This window comes from Fringilla coelebs (genome assembly GCF_963513975.1).
Source record: "Fringilla coelebs genome assembly, chromosome: 6".
Classification (NCBI taxonomy): domain Eukaryota; kingdom Metazoa; phylum Chordata; class Aves; order Passeriformes; family Fringillidae; genus Fringilla; species Fringilla coelebs.
In genome coordinates, this window is record NC_140034.1 from 55,574,594 (window position 1) to 55,594,656 (window position 20,063).

At 38.1% G+C, this 20,063-nt stretch overlaps 2 long non-coding RNA genes across 3 annotated transcripts; both read right to left on the minus strand.

Annotated features, from left to right (window-relative positions):
• Window positions 1–10,397: 10,397 nt before the first annotated feature.
• On the minus strand, window positions 10,398–17,451 carry LOC311155046. Of its 2 annotated transcripts, XR_014616243.1 has the most exons (6): window positions 17,353–17,451; window positions 17,163–17,256; window positions 16,891–17,068; window positions 15,817–15,931; window positions 14,671–14,846; window positions 10,398–13,224 (listed from the first exon to the last, which is right to left on the minus strand). It is a non-coding gene; the product is annotated as an uncharacterized lncRNA (long non-coding RNA). The 2 variants fall into 2 exon arrangements; XR_014616244.1 differs by having other exon boundaries at window positions 16,891–17,443.
• A 564-nt stretch (window positions 17,452–18,015) lies between these two features.
• On the minus strand, window positions 18,016–19,638 carry LOC311155047. Its single transcript, XR_014616245.1, has 3 exons — window positions 18,387–19,638; window positions 18,223–18,303; window positions 18,016–18,145 (listed from the first exon to the last, which is right to left on the minus strand). It is a non-coding gene; the product is annotated as an uncharacterized lncRNA (long non-coding RNA).
• Between the last annotated feature and the right edge of the window lie 425 nt (window positions 19,639–20,063).

Below are 20,063 nucleotides of genomic sequence, written 5' to 3' on the forward strand. Positions count from 1 at the left end.
CTCATCAGACTCATGCTCCAAACCCCTCCCAGCTGTGTTTCCCTTCTCTGGATCCATTCCAGCTCCTCAATGTCCTTCTGGAACTGAGGGGCCCAGAACTGGACACAGCACTCGAGGGGTAACCTCACCAGTGCCCAGCACAGGGGGACAGCCACTGCCCTGCTCCTGCTGGCCACACTATTGCTGATACAGGCCAGGGTGGCACTGCCCATTGGGCACACCCTGGCTCATTTTCAGCAGCTCTTGACCAGCACCCCCAGGTCCTTTGCCCTGGACCACTTTCCAGCCACGCTGCCCCAAGTCTGTAGTGATGCATGGAGTACTTAACCACAGCGGCCATGGAAATTTAAAAGGTTATAAAGCCAAGTCAACATGGACATGAAAAAGAAAATGTGTATCTATGTATGTAATATGGGGGTTTTAAAGAAGTCATGAAGATTTAAATGGAGAAATTACTGCTTCTATCAGTTCTACTAAATCCAACAGATAAATTTCACTCCATTACATCCAAGAGTCTCCACTTCTCAATGTCCCTTCCCACTCCGAGAGATCCCAGCATGAGTCACCTCATATTAACTATTTCTAAAGTAGGCCAGAGACTATACATCATCTTTGTAAAACTGGGCTGTTTCTTCACTCTCTGATAATATACACACTTCTAAATGGAAGCTACTTTCAACTACCCAGAGATGTGCATTGACAAAAAATGCATTTCATCAAGGCTCCAGTGGAAAAAATTTACTGCTGTTTTAAACCTATTCTTTCTGTTGATCAATAGAGTCTTGACTCCTGGAAATTAATAAAAGCAACAAACTGTGTAAGCATATAGATGTCCAGAAGTAATTCTATTTTATGGAATAGCTCTGGTAAAAAAGGAAATAAAAAAATCCAAACAAACACAAACTCAAATAGGTTGAACATCAGCCACAACATAATTTAAAATGTCTGACGAGAAAATGGTAAATTACTTCTCTAACTGAATTTATTTTCTGCTTTAAAACATGAAGTAAATTTGATGATGTAATACATACTTTAGTAATATTAAAATATCTCTTCAGAAGAGAGTCTCTTTGACACTAGAACACAGTCTTACCAGGTAAATAAGGTTTTTTAACAGTGAAGAGGAGGAGGAATTTCTTGAGTATTACGTTGTGGACACCCCTTGTGTTAGGTCTGTAATCTACATAAATTTCCAAAACATTTGACACCTCCATCAGTATCTACTGAAGAAACAAAAGAAACCCAAGAATAAAATAACACCGGCAAGGAGTGAAACATATACTGCTCTCATCCAGCCTGTTCCAGCCTGTTAGCATTTTCAATTTCCCTTTAATTCCAGGGTGACAGAAACAAAGATTAAAAATCAAGAAGGGAAGAAAATGCAATTTCTGACATCCAAAAACCTGCAATTTAAGAAATCCAATTTATCACAAAAACAATGGTCCCCTCCACCATTAAGTCTGTTTTTTATGAACTCCAACTTGAAAAGAAGTTTCCTTTGGAAGTAGTAAAGTATTCAAAGGTGAAAGCATTAGCATAGACTGCTTGGCATGTGTTGGAACAGTTAAAGACAACAACAAAATAAATCATACTGCAGGGCTCTGAACATGAAGGGCATTTTATTTCTTTCCCACTGATTTGCTGTAAGAGTAAAGAAGTGGTCTGTGGTTATCTCCTGGGAAAAGCTCTCTAAACATTCCTTAGAGTGTAATGCCAGCAGGCACACGGACACAGCAGGCTGAACTCATCCCTGGCACTGTGCTCTTGGCTAATCTTCTGACTGAGTGTGGTTTCTGGATTCTGTTAGGAATTTTGTCAAAGTACAAACAAATGAAAATGTCTTACAGCACTGTCATAAAGATTGAATGTACAGGTATATCCTGAATTCTGACACTACAGAAAAACATTTCACACTCAGTGACAATGCACTGCAGTTCCTAGACATCTGAACACTCCATTTCACTATGTTGACAAAGCTGTTTAGAAGTTCTCACTTTATAGATGCCCCAATTTTTTCACTGATATCCATCTGCAATCTTTCTTAGAGATTTGTGGGGGAAGGAGGGAGTTTAACCCCTTTGATGTATGATTACTTCTAAAACACTTCAGCACATTTGCATTTGGTTTCCCCAGGTAATCTCACCAAGATGCTTGCTAAACTCAAACCTGGGGAAAAGCAAACAGATTCCAGCCAGAAGATTTAATGAAACAAGTAGGAGAGCTAAATGGAGGCACACTGGTTGTGACACACTGGGAAGAGTTATCAAATCCATCTCTAATATCAAATACTCTGCCTAGGGAGATATTACACAGGAAAAATTCTTCCAGCTAGCTAGGAAGAAAGATGTGAGATCATGAGAGATTAAAAAGGACAAAAAAGGGAATTGCTTTTAAGAGAATGAAAAAGGAGTTCATAATGTTCAGGTTATCACATAATAGGCACTTTTACACAGAAATAAAAGCAAAATGCAGAGTTAAGAGCTCAGAGCCTTTGAACAGAATATCAAAAATAGAATATAATTTTTTATTTCTAAATGGAGAATTCAAAACAATAGAAGCAATAAAATTCTGTAAAATGTGGAAGGGAACCCACTAAAGGATTCAGCCACTTCAGTCACATTTCCTTTACTAATCATTGCTACAGCCCATGGAATATACACCCCACTACAGATAATTTTAAGCACGTCTTCACTGTAGCAGTAAAAAAAGCCAGCTAAAAACCACCCAGCTTCTTACAGCAATATGTCTCCTTTGGAAAGCCAAAAAATAGAAATGTGAGCCCTGGAATCCTAAGATGGGACAGTGCATGACATACGGAAAGACAAATGCACTGGGCTTTCCACAGTCTGAAAAAAGAAAGAGTTAGAGAAGGCAAGGTTTCAAATTAAGAAATTAATAAACCTCGGTGTGGGGCTTAGATAGAAAAGAATGTTTCAAATGCAGGAAAGGGGAGGGAAGTGTTTAAAATCAAGCTGTGTATAAAACTCAGTGATAGAAAGACAAGGGAAGTATTAGAATATTGCCCGGCAAAACTGTGATTCTCCATTTGCAGAGAAAACCACGTTTCTGTCAAAAATGTGTAAGAATAGCTTGTTTCATCCTAGGGAAAAGGAATAAGTTATGTAGTTCCTTCATGTCTTTTCTAGACCAATTTCACTAAAGACCACACACAACACAAGGATTCTTACTATCTTTTACTACCTTCTGCAGAATTTTCACAAGCCAGGGTCCAACTGATTCTCCCAACTCAAAGCCTGAAATGGAACTGGCATTTATGTTACATTAAACTACCCAAAATATTGAATAAATTACTTAGCCCTGGGTCCCCATGCAATGGATAGTGAAATCCTCCCTTTACCATCTGAGGCACAGTTAGAACAACAACATCCTGAGCCTAGCAAATCCATGCGCTGTCAGGACAATGCTCCCACACAGAAAATATTTACTGTTTCCTTTCAATTTGGGCAACTGTGAAACAGGAAAACTAGCCAGCCCAAAACCTAGTCTCTCCTTAGATCCTTATGAAATTATAAAGACTTCTAGTTACTATTCTTTATGCTCATTTTGACACGGGGTTTCCTTAGAGAGTGAGATTTGGAGTTCAGGGCAATCCCATGTTTTAAGTACAGGAGAAAGCACCAACTATACCAGCTCTGGGTAATGCTCCATCTCCTGTCTCCACCAACATCACCCTTGATCAGGACAAACAAAGTTCTCTAAACTATTGGTAATGCTTTCCTCACATATGGCAAACATCCCACTGGGAGCCTGTCATTAAAATATCTCTTCACCATAAGGATGGCACCTGACTTATCAATCCAGTTAAGATATTTTTTTCTGATCCTATTAGCTCTGTTCTTCCTCTCATCCTCTGCAAATTTTACTTTAGTACCACAATCTACAGTAGTGGGATTCAGGTTTGTTATCCTAATCTTTGCAATTTATTTAATCCACCTATAAATGTGTGAAATTTATGTATACAACAAATCTCAGATGGGGAGTAATATTGTTACTTCATTGAGAATATTAAAAGTTGAGCTAGTTTAATTAGATCCATATATAATTATGGCATGAGTATTGAAAATTTTGATTCAAGATCATTCAATTCAGGCCAAGTGGAATGTGCCTACAACACAGGGGAAATGTAAGTCACTGTGCTGCAGCACCAGGCAACACAAGCTATGAATCTAGCACCTAAAGAGCTGAGAATATTTAAGAGGTAAGGTTGACTCAATGGATGCTGATGATTGGAATCACTGCTACTGAATGGAGGAGTGCCCTCCACTTCCTCCAATACTCTACATGCAATTTAGGCTTTGGCTGCCTTCTCACTGCAATTCTGTGAATATATACTTATGTTCAAGACTATGTCAGAGCAGATGTAATACAATTTCTTCTGCAATGAAGATTCCAGGGCAAGATTTTGAAATGCAGTCCATTATTATCTCTTGGGATCCCAAGATACTCCATCCCAATTCTATTTAAATTACACTGAAAATAAAATATTTCAATGAGCCCACTTATTTCAATGAGAGCCACATGATAAAGTCCTCATCAAGAGCTGAACAAAGTCCTACAAAGACTTTTACAGAAGTCAAACAGTCTGACTCATGTAATGGCCCACTGGAGCAAATATAATTACTGAAATGTATGAAAATATATATGTACATAATGACTCGTGGGATTGCATATACTTCTACTAAGACACAAAGAATGCAGCAGCTTTTACAGTAAGATTGGAAGTTAAGGTATGTATTAGTATGTCTTATCTTAAGCCTTTGTCACAAACTAAGGAAATTGGAATTCTGAAAGATTTGTTCCTTAAAACCAGCACCAATCATATTGTGATCATCAGATATCGAAATGTCATAACAGCCCGCAGCAAATTTCTAGAAGGTGGAACAGGCAGTGGATATAAAATTATTAAAAGCTATAAAGGCCAGCAGAGTAAGCTATCTGATATATTTATCTTAAAATAATATGTTTTGCACAGATTTGACCACAAAAACTCTTCTGTACATTTTCTAGAACAAATAATCTCATATTTTGTATTGTGCCAGTATGTAGAGCAGTTCGAGGAAAATAAACAGAAGCTTGTTCCTCAGAGATAAGTTTTTTCCTTATATTGGTTGCATTTATATAATTGTCAAAACATATTCTTCAAATCTGAATATGTTCTGATTTCATTACTCAAGTAGAAGGAAAAGGGAAGCAAGTATGGAACAATTCTTACAGCTTTCTCTTTCAACTCCTCAGCCCTTTAAAGCACACAAAACCAAATCCAGCTCTTGGAATACATTTGCAAATATATTGGATTGCCTCTTCCAATATTTTTCATGAAACTACACTTTTTGTTAGACATTTCACACTGGGGTGCATTTATAATTATTTATCCTGTCTGCATTCAGAATGTAAACTTAAAAAAATGTGTATTTTGGCCTATCAGATATCATAGGGTGCTTGCTCTGCTCAAGAAATTAAATGCAGTTGAACTGAATGCCTGATGGCTGATTAGGCTCATGTTTCACAATTTATTGAAATAAATAGAATTGAAGGAAAGTATAAACAAATTTCGTTCTAAGAACAAGTCTATACAGATGTAACAATAAAACTACGGTAATATAAAAAGCATAATTAAACTGTAGGTGGAAAGTCTGATATTATTTTTAATTATTTGAAGGGATGCCAAGCCTAGAATGGAGGCTGTAATTTTGACAAACTTTGATACCAGTTATTTTCATTTATTATTCAATAGCAAGCTTTATTAGGCTTTTCATAAGAAAAAAAAAATAAAAAGAAGAAAGAGAACAACAACAACAAAACCACAGAAAAAAAGAAAAAAGGGATTTACATTTAATCACAGTTTGTTTCTTGTAGTGAGATTACTACACTGTATCAGTCTTTATCTGCCTGTTGAGACTGATTGATCCCACATTTAACGTCCTTAAACTCTGTCATTCATTTTCAGTGAGCTTGGGATAGAACCTTAATTGCTAAAGCAACAAACCTTGGAAGTCTTCACAGCCAGTAATGAAATTTGCAAGGATGGGACTGGTTTGTCAGCTGAAGTGTTTAAAGTTCTTATCAGAGAAGAGCCACAAGACTTCCTTCAGTCAGAACAAGGCAACAAATACATTACAATTAAAACCAAGCAATAAAAATAGAAAAGAAAAAATATTAAAAGAAAATTGCATATCAAGGCAATTTAAATTATGGACATATAGAAAAAATGAACACAAACAAAAGGGAAGAAACAAAACCTCTCAGAGGCCTGTCAAAAGCAGAGAGAACTATACTACAGAGTCAGTGTGAACTTGAGCATTGTTGCTTTCAGTGCTCTGAAACAATGGTGACCAATTGATTTACCTTCCATGGAACCACTGAATGCCTGAGGTAGGGAGTGCCTCTGGCAGTTGTGTTTTCATCCATTTGCTCAAGCAGGGCCACCTCGAAAAGTCTGCACAGCACCATGTCCAGCATTGGAGTATCTTCAAAGATGGAGACTCCACAACCTCTTGAGGTAACCTGTGCCAGTTCTCAGTCACCCACTGTCTATTCAAATTAAAATTTCATATTAATGCAGAGTAATGTTTCTTACTGACAGTATTGTTGACACTGCTTTGTGTGAATGAACAGGAAATGTTTCTTTTTAAAAGAAAGAAATAACAAAAAAAAACCAAACATGTTCTGAAACATTCCCACTTGCAAAGTTTTTAATATTTATAGAAAAAGTGATGTCATAATTTTTCCTGAGTTATTACCTTAAAGTCAGGAATCCCATTAAAAAAAGATTTGACTGTCATTGAATCAGAGAACCTCTGGATGTTGGGGTAATGTGAAAAGGAATTTTCAATTAATAATATATTAAAAAAGAAAATTTTAAAAATCTTAATATTAACATTTTCCACTAAGAGGCCTCAGGAAAAGAAGAAAAAAGTTCACAGGAAATATTCTGAACACATCTAGATCAAGACAAGGACACTCTCTTTTACCACTCAGGTCCACAATTCTCATGGCACCTCCTCTCCAGGCAGTGTGCTCATATTCTGCAGCAAGGACTTTTCAAGGGGTGAGTGGCCATTGGTTCAGCTTGGGTTCTCTTCCTTATTTCTTCATGCTCAAAGCCATTTCCACCATTTCCTCCCTCATCTCTCATTCCCTTTACCTCCTTGGAAATAGTCTAACCCAGCTGGTTTGGTCCCTTAATAGACAGTCTCCCTGAAGAACATCTGTGGAGGTTTGGCTTTGTCCCAAAGTCTGCAAATTTTGTGCCCTGCTGAAAGACTATTGGGTGTGTCTTATCCCCTCACCTACAGAGAATATTTCAGTTTGTATTTATATCGTGCCCTTTAGGTTAGCACACTGAAAATATGGGCTTAGGATTGTATTTTTACAAGTTTTCTACTTATGATAAAGCATTTACATGCCTATTTATTCAAAATCCATGTTAAATTGCAAATGCATAAGTGGAAGAAAAAGGTTTTTGCCAACTTTGACAAGGAACAGTTTCTCTTTTTACAATAAAGTAAACAGAAAAATCCTAATGTTTGTCTCCCATTTATCTGATCTGCATCTCAAATTAAGTAACTGTGAAAAAATCATTTCACCCAGTGCAAAATCCCACTAAAGTTGCAGTAACCATCTTACTTTACTGTACTGCTTATCTTCTTACCTGCTGCTAAAAGAAAGGTTTGCTCAACCTAATCCTCTCATCTTTGATTCATGACAGGATATCAAATCTCAAACCAGTCAGTTGAAAACCTGAAATAATAATTTATAATTGAAAATGCTCCTCTGCATACATCATTTTCTCCTCAGAGATCAAGGAAAGACAGGCAGAAAGACAGCCTTGTTTCTAACCAATTATGTCCAAACTAACAGAACTCAAATGATCTCTCTATGGAGCACATATATTTCTGGAGTGAAGAAGACAGAATATTTTTTTAACAGGAACTTAATATCTGCTAAAACATTGGTGCATGTTTTTGCCAAAACCAAAAAAGGCAAAAAGATGTCAACAAAAATGCTATTTCTTAAAACAAGCTCATCTTCAACCATTGTGTTACCTTCAAAGAATGGGTGTGACAATAACAGAAGCTGAAAGTTGTATTAGAAATCAGCTGGGAAGTGTGATTAGGAAGTTACAGGAGATTTCCCTATAAAATTGGAATTTTAAAAAGGTTTCCTTTAAGTAGAATAAATTAAAAATACAGGAAAAAAAAAGAAAAAGAAAAGAGAAAAAAAGAAGAGAGAGGACATAAACTGACCAACCTAGATAGAATTACCCAGACTAAATGTAACCTGGTTTATATTCTGAAAAGGTCAGAAAGGGCTTTCTAGCTTTAATGGCAGTGGAAGGAGAAGGTAGGAGAGGGAACTTCAAGCTGTCTACAGATGTTACCTATGCAAATTTCAACTGGACAAGTCACACCCAGAACATTTCTGTGCCTCACATGGGTGTTACAGCCCCATCCAGCACTGGGCCCTCCTGTAAAACAGAGGGAAGAAAACTAATTCAACAGATTGTCCCTTCTCTATTCTGAAGGGTCAGGCAGTGTTCGCAAGGGAAGAGATGAAAGTCTTGACTCCACGTTTCAGAAGGCTAATTTATTATTTTATGATATATATCATATTAAAAGAAAATTATAGATTAAAACTATATTTAAGAAAGAGAAAGGATTTCATCAGAAGGCTAGAAAATAATGGAATGGAATGATAATAAAATCTTGTGACTGACCGGAGTCCTGACACAGCTGGACGTGTGATTGGTCATCAAGCAGAAACAATTCACTGAGACCAATCAAAGATGCCCCTGCCACATTCCACAGCAGCAGATAATCATTGTTTACATTTCATTTCTGAGGCCTCTCAGCTTCTCAGGAGAAAAAAATCCTGGCAAAAGGATTTTTCAGAAAATATGTCTGTGACAGAAGGGCCTGATCTGGCTTGACACAGCTACAGTGCATGTCCTTAGCCAAGCATCCATTCATTCCATCCCACTTGGAGAATCCCTTGATAGCAATGCCATTTCCATACCTCCCACTACAGGTAATCTCATGCTTTTCAAGCATAAAACATGCTGGAGAGGTATCCGTACTTTAGGACAAAACTCAGTTCTGCAGATCTGTTAGGGCAAAACTGATACTACTCAGATGTTTTGAGTGTTGATCAGCAAGGTCTCAATGGAATTCTAAAAATATCAAATGGGAAGATAGAAAAAAACCTCAAATCTACAACATCAGCAGTTATGTCAATGAGGAGGGACAATTTTTACATTTTTTATCCAAAATGCATGAACTCAGAAGAAGTATCCAACTGCTGACTTACAGCAGACTTGTTTAAATAACAATCTAATTTTAGAAACCTCCCTTTCTAACCTAGGGATGGCTTCACAGCTTCCTGCTTCACTGGGTTTAAGATTCCCTTGGTTGTAAAAATTTCTCTAAGCTGCTTCTCTTCATGAGCAATGGACTGCAGTGAAATAATTTCTCTGCAGTATTTTCTCAATGAAAAGGTCCACAAATTTATTTTTCACCCTCTGTCCTCCCTTTCAAGATAAAAATTCAAATATAAACATGGCAGACTATCACTGACAGTGTATATGTCTTTTCCATCCAGTGACTTTATAAAAATGCAACATATACAAAGTGTTAGACATGCATTAATAATAAAACCTACATGAAGAACTTATAGAACTTGTGAGCTTTCATAAAATTTCAAATAAAACCTCTCCAAAATCTTGAACAAGAGCCCACTGTACCAAAGTGGGAAGATTGAAAGTATTTATTTCCTCCCTCTGAAAATGACAGGAGTTTGATCTTCTGTTCTATGCGAATCCCAAACAACAAAAAACTTCACAACTATATTGTTAACATTTTAAGATTTTTATAAATCTTCTTGCACCGTGCATGTTCCATACTCAAAATACTTCATCCTTCCCCTATATTACAGGAAAGAATTCAAGCTTGGAGAAAATCAGGGCATAAACTATTAAAATACTTCATAAATTGAAAGAAATTCCTTGAATGACACCTTGAAATGAAGCCCACAGGTAGAGTACATTCCCTCCAGAAAAAGTACCTGTAACTGTCAGTTGCATTCTGCTGAACTTCCTGACTGCAGCCTGGAGAGTTGATAAAATCTGGTAAGGAAACACCTATTTTTAAGCTAAACAGCTATGACAATAAAATGCTTGGAGATATTTTCTAAATACATGACATGTTTCTTCAAAAATAGAACCATTTATACTCAAAAGCAAAACCCACCACATTTAGTTATGGATGACTGGCATCAGATAATTTGCCTTTTACACTTACCTTAAAATAAAGTAAGTTTCTATGTTATTTTGCACAAGATTTTTATAGTATAAAAGACATCCCCATTTTATATAGCTCTGAGCATCATCCTAGCAAAGGTGAGTTAGAAATTGGTGCTCTGCTTGTTGCTGTAGAGATGGACACAGGACAAACACACACACTTGTGCAGCCACAGCAACGGCCTCTCTTTTATTTACAAGTTGTTCTTAAGTTTTATACCCCTAACAAAGCATGATCTTAAGTCATTAGTTACATCAAAACAGTTCATTATGTTAACTGGACAAAGCAATAGATTATTGTATTTTATTGGTACAAAGCAATTAACATCAAGAATTAATTGGTTAGAGTTTACAACAAATTCTTAAGCCATGTATACCACTCACCAAGGCACCTATCCTCTAATTGCAAGTATCCCTTCTGTGTCTGTTTTATTGGTTTCCATGCTAACAGCCTTGCTTTCTTCCTTGCTATGGATAAATCCACATTTCATCAATTTCTTCTTCTGTTAGCTCAGTTGTTTGGCCTGCAGACCAGCTGCTAAACCTGTCTCACTGTGATTTGGGCCAGGTCATTCTCCCTTGAAGAGTGACTGAACCCACTTGCAAAAAATGAGGTAATAATAAACAAATATTTGACATTACAGGGAATTGGTGTGACTCAGTGTAGCATCTGAAAAGCCATTTGCAGTTCTAGAGCATTTAGCAAATGCTAAGTCCCATTCTTTTCTTGTTAAGAACATGAAGGAGTGCCCTGCAGGACTTGTGAAGAGAAATAAGTGAGGCCACAGCTGTGGGCACCCACTGTTCCAAAAATATCATGTGCTATGAAAAACTTTAAGTGGCACTTTCAGTCTTTTAGACCTCTCTTTTTCCGTTTGATATTCCAAATGGCTCCTTGTCTCAAGAAGAGCATGTATTTGTAACTTGGAGTTTGCTGAAATATCTTCTGATTGCAGCAGCCTGACATTGTCTGAGTTCGACAAATTTTACAATGTGACACCTTATTAAGCTGAAATACACCAGTCATTTCAAACAAACATTCAATTTCATAAGCTAAAGATTGGATTCTATAAGGTTTTTTTTTCAAGACTGATCATTTGCATATTTATTACTCTTAGATCAGAACTTAGAGCTCTGTCTGAACTCCAAGCTGTCAATCCTTTGATGCACAGTAAAGAGCTGTTTGGTCTCTTCACTCTTTGAACTGCAACAGCAAAATTGAAGATTTCACTGGGATAATTCCTTCCTCTCTTCTTTGAGATTAGAAAGCTATTTCAAAACTTGCCTTTTTTTCAGTTTTGGGGTTTTAAAATCCTTATTCCTCTTTAAAGCTACCATGCATTTAATCAAGAAAATGTTGATTTTGTTTGAATGCTGATTCCCCTTGAAATACCTCTCCCAGCAGAGAAATACCATAAGAATAGCATTAAACCTTTTTCATTGTGAATTAGGAAAATTATTGCAACTGTATCTGCTGTCTTTTAAAAATCCTACAGCTTGTAGGGATACATATCCTTTCTGGCATATAAATCAATAAATACAGAATTCCAAAATGGAAAGATCATACAGTGTTCCTTTCATGGACTATCAAATTAAAATTGTGATACTCACTTGCCTGCCACCAAATTCTGTTTTGACCTTTTCTTTGTTACTAAATGTTGACAGTGTTCCAGAGAGCAATCCAAATTTCTGCAACTGCTTTCAAAACTTTAAGGACCCTGTAGTGCCCTGAGGCTCCCAAAAGGCTGTCTGGTTTCCACATTTCAAGCCTTTGGGAATAGATATGTGATCCTTTATAAAATATTTAGCATTCCTTTAGTTCTGGCCCAAGAATCTGATGGGAATAGCAAACATACATATGGAGAAGCCTTGTTCACACTTCCCTTCACTTTGCTAGTGTACTGCCTCATTCAGATTCCTCTTTTGCTGGCAAACCCCAGTAGCCAAACCTGTACCTTATTAATAGATTCATTGTGACTTCTGCAATATCACTGGATGCCAGTAATTGCCCAATCTACAGTAGTAGATGTCTTAAAATACCATAAGGCCCACTGGTATCTAATTATTTACCTGGAGCCAAATTCTGGTGTTAAACCCATGAAAACATTGTCCCAGTACTAATTTTCACCCTACTAATTTTCATTTACTTCCTATGGCAAATAACCAAGCTGCTGATCTTTACTTCCACTCCCCACTATCAATTATTTTGACTACAGGTCAACAAAGGCTGTGATTTAGAGGCAAGGGGAGCATATTAAAAACGTGCAGAAAGCCTGTTTATAAAGCATGTTCTCACACCAAAACTCTACACCCAAGCATTATTTTAATCAGGTGAGAAAGAGAAAAAGAAGGAGGTTTGACCAATTAGAATTAATTAACACTTTTCAGGTATTGATGTAGTTGCTATACATTGAAAAGTTTGAAAAATCAGACCCTTATTCCTTGATATAGGTAATTGCTATTGAAAAATTGCTAATTTCAGGGAAATACTGCACTTCTGCCAAGTGCAGATCAAGAAAAATGAGGTTAAAATAATTAGCTATAGGATAAAGTATGAATTATTTTCCAAGCTTGATTCACATGCAAAATTCTTGACAAGCATGCAAATCAGATCAGACAATTCCACACAATCATATGATTACTAATTTCATACCAAATTACTTCATCAGCATCTGCAATTGTATTATTTAGAGCTACAGATCTGATAATAGTCTTGTTTACATATTTTACAGACAGCTAGTACATTTTTGGAGTCTATGTAGATAACTCAGTATAGAATTTTAAACACCAATTCCTATACTTCAGACATAAAGATAAGGCCATATGATCATAACAAATGTTTTCATCTCACTGTAGAAGAATATCTTCAACTTCTATCTTTCTCTGGTTTGGAAGGCATAAACTGTACTCTGTTAAAAATCAGAGAGATTTGTTTCAATGGCAGAAAACACATTTCAGTATTTGATAGAGGGTAGACAGCAAATGCAGAGTAGCCTTTTACTTAGAGTACTAACCATTGCTACCATTAAGCCTTAAGTAACAATCAAATTGCTGCTGCAGCTGCTGTACTTGACAGATTCAGGTAGAAACTTAAGAAAACTCTATTCAATATTCAGAATTTCTACTGATGGTTATCTTCAACACACTGCTCTAATTTGCAGTTTCTATGACAACTGGAGCAGCACTAATTCCTTCAAAGCAAAAGGAAACATTATTCAATTTTTATATTTAAACAAGAACAGGCACAATTTTCTTTGAAAGCTGTTCCAGCAGATTGAGCATATATACATCTAAACATATATCTCCATTTTAATGCAAAAAAATAGCTATATATATTCCATTTCAAAGATTTAACAAAGCAGAGAAAAGAGCAATCTATTTGAGCAACCTATTTTTTATGCAACATTAGCAAGTTTTAGTTAGTACTGAAAGAATTGTACTTTTACCTTTTAAAAATAGTCATTACAAACCATGTGAATTTCTTTAGTTAGATGGAATGGAAAAAATGAAAAAAACCTAGCATAAATATTGTGTTTCTTTGTCAATGAGTTTCCTATACATCCTATAGGATTATGAGGCTTAGGATCTTTTTTTGCCCCATAGATTTACAGCTGTTGCTTAAGTTGAACTCTCAGAACCTAACATGGAGAAGCATAAATATCTATACAGCTTCTTTAAGATTATGACTCAGTGTATTGATTTCAGTGGTAGCAGTCATACATTTGTGTAATGCCTTTTCTAGTAACTCCAGTTCCCCTAAATATATTGTGGTCTTAAACACAAAAAAATCTAACAGCACCAGAAAAGCACAATGCCTAAATAAACAAAATTTATCATACCCACTGAAGGTATTTTGATTGGAGAAATGGGTTATTTTTAGTGCTTTTCCTGTATCTCTACTTGGCTTTAACCTTAGCCCTTGCTAAGTGTTCTTGCTCTGCCACTGGGCAGCTAGGCAGTCCCCACACAGGGCAGCACTGGACAGCTGAGGGTCAGGGAATGAGCTCTGCATCACCACAGAGCCCCCCAGCAAACCAGCTCACCTGTCCACTCTCCCTTCAAATACTGAGGGACTGACATAAAATACATGCCTGTAAAATCAACATTTTTTCAAGCCACTGCTATTCTGCCAGAAAAATAATAGCTGGATTTAAAATTGTGTACTGGAAAATACACTAGGAATTCACTTTCTGATTTAAATCAAAACATTACTGAATCCATCTTTCTTCCTCTAGTTATTCTATTGGCTTGAATATTCCTTTGTGTTAAATTATTTCTTTTCATTGAAAAGCCCTTCAGAGGGAGCAGGAAATACAAAAAACATCTTGTCAAACACAGTGGAGGAATGTTGTCACCTGTTTCAGTTGTGGAGACAGCCTTTCTTAGCTTTTTGGCTGTCACAAGGAAGAGCAACAGGAAGGCCAGCCATCCCAAAAGAATACAGTCACATCACATTTGGAATCACTTCTCCACACAATGGAACACTTCAACCACTTGTTCTGAAATCACTCCTAAGACAGATAGGGGCAAGCTAAAAGAAAAAAAAAAAATTGAAAATGTTGAGAGCAGATAACAATGAGCACGTTAGTCAGGAAACAAAGAAAAGGAAAACTCACATATGTTACAAGAACTTTTATGTGTTCTTAAGGCCTTCCATCCACATTAATGGTAAATGCTTCAGACCAAGTAGCCTAAATTTTATCTATTTTTGGCAAAATTAATATAAAACTCCTCTGCCTCACATTACTCTCCCTCTGCCATCTCCCCATCATTTAATATCCAAAACCAAGAGTAGGCTATGTGATTATGGTCGACCTTTTTTCTCTCATGTGCTAATTCCCACTTGGTGATGATCAGATAACATTCAATTGATTCTTTTTCCTCTGTCTTTGATGGACAGAAAACTTGATGAGTGCATTGGAACATTCTCTCCACTTTATCATGGCCATCCATCAGCCTTATTCCAACTAAAAAGGAGAAGCAGCATTTAGCAAGAACCTCCCATAAAGTCTTACCCCTTTCTGTAGCTGCCTGGAGAAGAAACTCTCTGCAAGTGACATTTGTAACCACAGTGTGAGTCACTGTGGGTACATGTGTCAGAACTACACACTAAACCACAGTGTGAGTCACCACAGCCTCCACAGACACTGAAGTATTTTTTTTTCCAACAAAAACAGAAAAAAGAGTTTAACTGATGGAATTTCCATGATTTTACAGATTATTAGCAATATATACTTATGTTACCATCGAGAACAATCAAAATATGTAAGTATATCTGCACTTGAATGCAGAGTTAATATGGCCATTAAGATTCAAATATTAATCTTTTTCCCCTGTGTAATTCACACAAGCCATAGCAAAATCCACACCTTTCACACTGCATATATTTAGCTTTTGAGCCTCAATCCAGCAAACACCTGTTTACAACAGAGGAATTGTCCCATTGATTTTAGGTATGCACAATAAATATTTTTTTATTGGATTGGAAACTTGTAACTTACTTTTGTCAGCAAAATCCCTTTCACTGGTTATCAAATAGCTCTTGGATCAGCTCTTTGGAGAATGAATCAGATAAGGGTTATTACTTGCTCTGGGGAAGAAGGCTGCTGGTTTTGCCTGTATGACATGTAATACATGAACCTGGTTAACACCATTCTAATTATGTTTCCAAGATATACACAAACACTTTGTTAGCATGGGCTTATCTTTGGCTCAAGGCATAAATATAATTAAGAATCTAGGCTAGAAATGGAAGAGCTGTCTTTGAGCATTGCAATGGAAACACAATGAATAAGATGGCAGAAATCTTGACAAATATGAAATACAAGAACTAGTCAAGCAATAATGGCATGTTGTAAAGCATGATGTGATTCGTTTATATAACAGCTAATGGAAGGTTTTACACAGCTAAGTCCTTTCCTCAGGAGTCAAAAATAATAAAACTGACTCCTGATTAGAATTTGCCACCTTAGAGATCAAAGTAAATTAATGGGAAAAGCACAAGTGTTATTAATTACAGTTGAAAGTAACTAAATGTGTAATTTCTGAGATCTATCTATTAAAGATGTTACACTTTATGCTAAACAAATCCTTAAATTCTCCCCATTTCATTAAAAAATTTAATACTGAAATTTCATAGGCAGGGAAACCCATGACTGTTCAGGAGAGACAAAGACAAAAATTGAAATTCAAGGCAAGAAGCAGTAAAAGGAGTCGTGAAATTAATTACTGAAATTATTTATGATATGATAAACAAATTTGCCCTGTGGGGACTCGAAATGGGAGATGACTTTCAGCAGGCACAAACATTGTTCAAAATATATTTCAAGAGCATCAAGTGTCTCCTGAGAATTTTTGTTCCCACATGGCAGAAGGTCATCTAAATCCCAGCATGATGGGCCAGCACCCTGCACTCCCTACTCAAAGTGCTGAACCATGTGCCATTTGATGTTTCCCTGATGAATACCAGAAGCAACCTCATGCCAAGACCTTTACATCCTGCAAATATGGAGGATTCTTCCTTCTGTCACCCCTTGACCCACTTCACTGGCAGAAGCCACAGGAAGGGGATATACCAGGGATGCCTCGTGATGCACTGGTGGTTCAGTGGTAGAATTCTTGGCTGCCACGAAGGAGTGCTGGCACGAGTGGGGTGGCAAGAGCTGGGTGCACCTCTGACTCTGGTCCAGGGGGTTTCCAGATGCCTGCTGTCCCATCTGGGTCATGATAAATTGATGCCTTGTGAAGGCTGACCTAGAACAGAGACTGGACAGAGTTAAAGAATAAAGTAGGGATTTATTAGACTAAACACCAACACCAGCCCTTTTCCCTGGGAAACAAAACTCACCAACCCAGGTTCCTGATGGCAGGTTGCAGAGCCACTGGGCACTGCCAAAATAGCCCGAGTTGGCACTGGTGCCAGCTTGGGTCTGGGAGGCATCCTGTGAAATGTGTAATTTCAGCAGCCAGCCGGCCACACCGCGCCACAGGCCCCTGAACACCAAGGCCGGCCCTTTTCCCTGGCAAACAAAACTCACCCATCTAGGTTCCTGGTGGCACATTGCAGGAGCCACTTGGCACTGTCAGAGAACCCCAAGTTGGCAGTGGTGCCCCCTTGGGTCTGGGAGGCATCCTGCGCAATGCAGAATTTCAGGAGCCACTGAGGCACAGGGAGCCCTGGAGGAATATAACGGTAATGGGGTGACTTACTCCAAGCACCACAAAGATGGGTGCCCGAGAATCCTACGGTCAGAATGCTCTACCTATCATCGCATTTCTACAAGTCCTAATGTGTTCAAATGGATTGTTGCTATGCACAGCTGTCAGGAACAGCTCAGAACAAGGCCTTAACAAGACATCTGACTGGATGCTTCTCAAAAGAAATGCTCTGCTGATGCCCGTGCAGGCTCCTGAGTCAAGGGTTCGAAGGAATCAGCACTGGTCCGAGGAACACAGAGGTCGGAGGTGCAAAGATGGACACCCGGGTTTCTGATCAGCCCCTCAAAGGACCAAGGCAAAGGACACAAGATGCACAAAAGACACAAAAGGCACGACAGACAAGTGACACGCACCAAGACTACTCTGCCCTGAGTACCTCAGCACCGTGAGATTTTTGCTTTATGTGGCCTAAGGGACCACCTCAAGCACATCCCCGCTTGCAAAGCTGCTCCTCAAAAAGCCCTCCCAGTACCTCTCTTTCATCCCTCTGGTGTCCTGGCCCTCGACTTATCCCTGGGATGTCCGGGGATGAGAATCCATGTCAGCTGCAAAGGAAGGCCGCCTCACCCGCTGGAATTTCCCGCAGTCTCCGGGCTGTGGTCCCTTGGTCAGCTGCAATCAGGAACACCAAACATCACTGCATGATCTTAACTGCGCAGTGGCCAAAGCCCAACAAGTCTGCTACTCACCATTCTCCTGAGAATGCCCAGCTCCTCGGGCCGCACGCTCTGGCTGTGCTCGGAGGCTGACACCGTTGTCCCAGGGATGGCCTGGGTTAAGAAGAGACAAGGTGATTTGGCATTGCTGAAACTTGAGTGGACCCTGGCTTCTCCTCACTAGTTCCCTGACTTACAGCAACTCCTTGTCCGTTCCTCAAGGCTCCCAGGTGACACCTTCAAATGGAAAAGGTCAAGGCTCCATCACAGAGCCCTGTACCACTTCCCAAGTTCCCACGAGAGCGATGAACCGGGTCTGCTGATCAACTGGTGAGGGAGTCTCAGCATTAGATCAATGCACCTTCTACAACACACAAACAAGAATGGATGCTTAGAGTTGCAGCAGGAACACCACTACCCTAAGCACACAAATAAATAAATTTGTAAAAAAACAAAACTCAAAAACACTTCCACCAAAAAAAAGCTGCCTCCAATTACTCATAACCACACTACCTAATACAATAACAAAGACCCCATGGCCAATCCCCTTAATGGAACCTCTAAAATCTATGCCAGAAAAACCCTTAAAGCTGAAAAAACCTTGCCCCTAACCAAATAACAGCAAAAAATCCATGTCTTTTAAACTATACTAAATCATTAACCTAAATAAATCAAATCCACAAAATATAAAACCTTACTGAACACCAGTACACACTAATTTAATCACAACATATAAAACAAAACCTATTTCTATTACTAACGTAACAAAAATCTTCACAAAATTTAACTGTAATAAAACCTAAAAAAACTCACTAAAAATAAAATTTTAAAATTCCATTAAAACCTGAAAACTCATATGTTCTAAACATGAACTTCCTCCAAAACAAATATTTCAAAACTCCAAAAATCTCAAGTAAAACATTTAAAATAAGTACTATAAAACCAAAATACAGTAAACAAATAAACACCTGACCTCAACTATCTAAAACCATCTATAACACCTCTTCTTAAAAATACCACAACAAATACCAATTACCACCTCAACAATACACCACAAAAAACAAACAGCTCAAAATACTGTAATTCCCATCCAAAAAATACTCCATAAACTAAAACACCAAAAGAAATAAATGAAACCCACTCAACCTTCAACAACAGGACAGTATATACCACCAAAAAAAAAAAACACCTGAGCAAAAACCACATATAAATGCCACTATTTATTAAAGAGCACTGCCACTAAATATATTTACCTGTATGTATATATAAATATATACATACAATTTAAATATATTAATTCGAGCAATTAGCTGACAATATAGAAAAACATCATCAAGTTATATCATAATAGGATATCCTCTATCATCCTCACCCAAATTCTCTCTCAACTATATTGCTGAACACAAACAAGAACAGAAAAAAAATCAATTTTTTACGTATTTTACCTAACGTCTCATGTATTAGCCAAAACGAAAAATTTGGCCAAAACTGTCATTTCTTCTTCTAAAACTATTCAACTTTAGTCCGATACAAAAAACGAAACCACCACCATACCGCCATGTAAATGACCCTCGTCGCACCCCATCCGCAATTCCCTCCGCCTCTGCTGCTGGATGGACGCAGCAATGATAGAGCACAGACCCGGAGGTCTCACGGCAGAGTGCGACGGTATTATTTAAAGCTGTGGCTCGCTTACAGAGCAACACCAACAGAGCCCACAGGCAAAAACCCTGCGCGGTCGGGGCTGCGTTTTTTCCCCTCTCCTCCTTCCAGTGACTTTGGCAAGCGCGCTCCGAAGCTGACAAGCCACAGGTGTCCCCCAGCGCCCTTTGCCGGGACTCGCTCCGGGCTGGCGCCGCTCCGCGGGGCGGGGG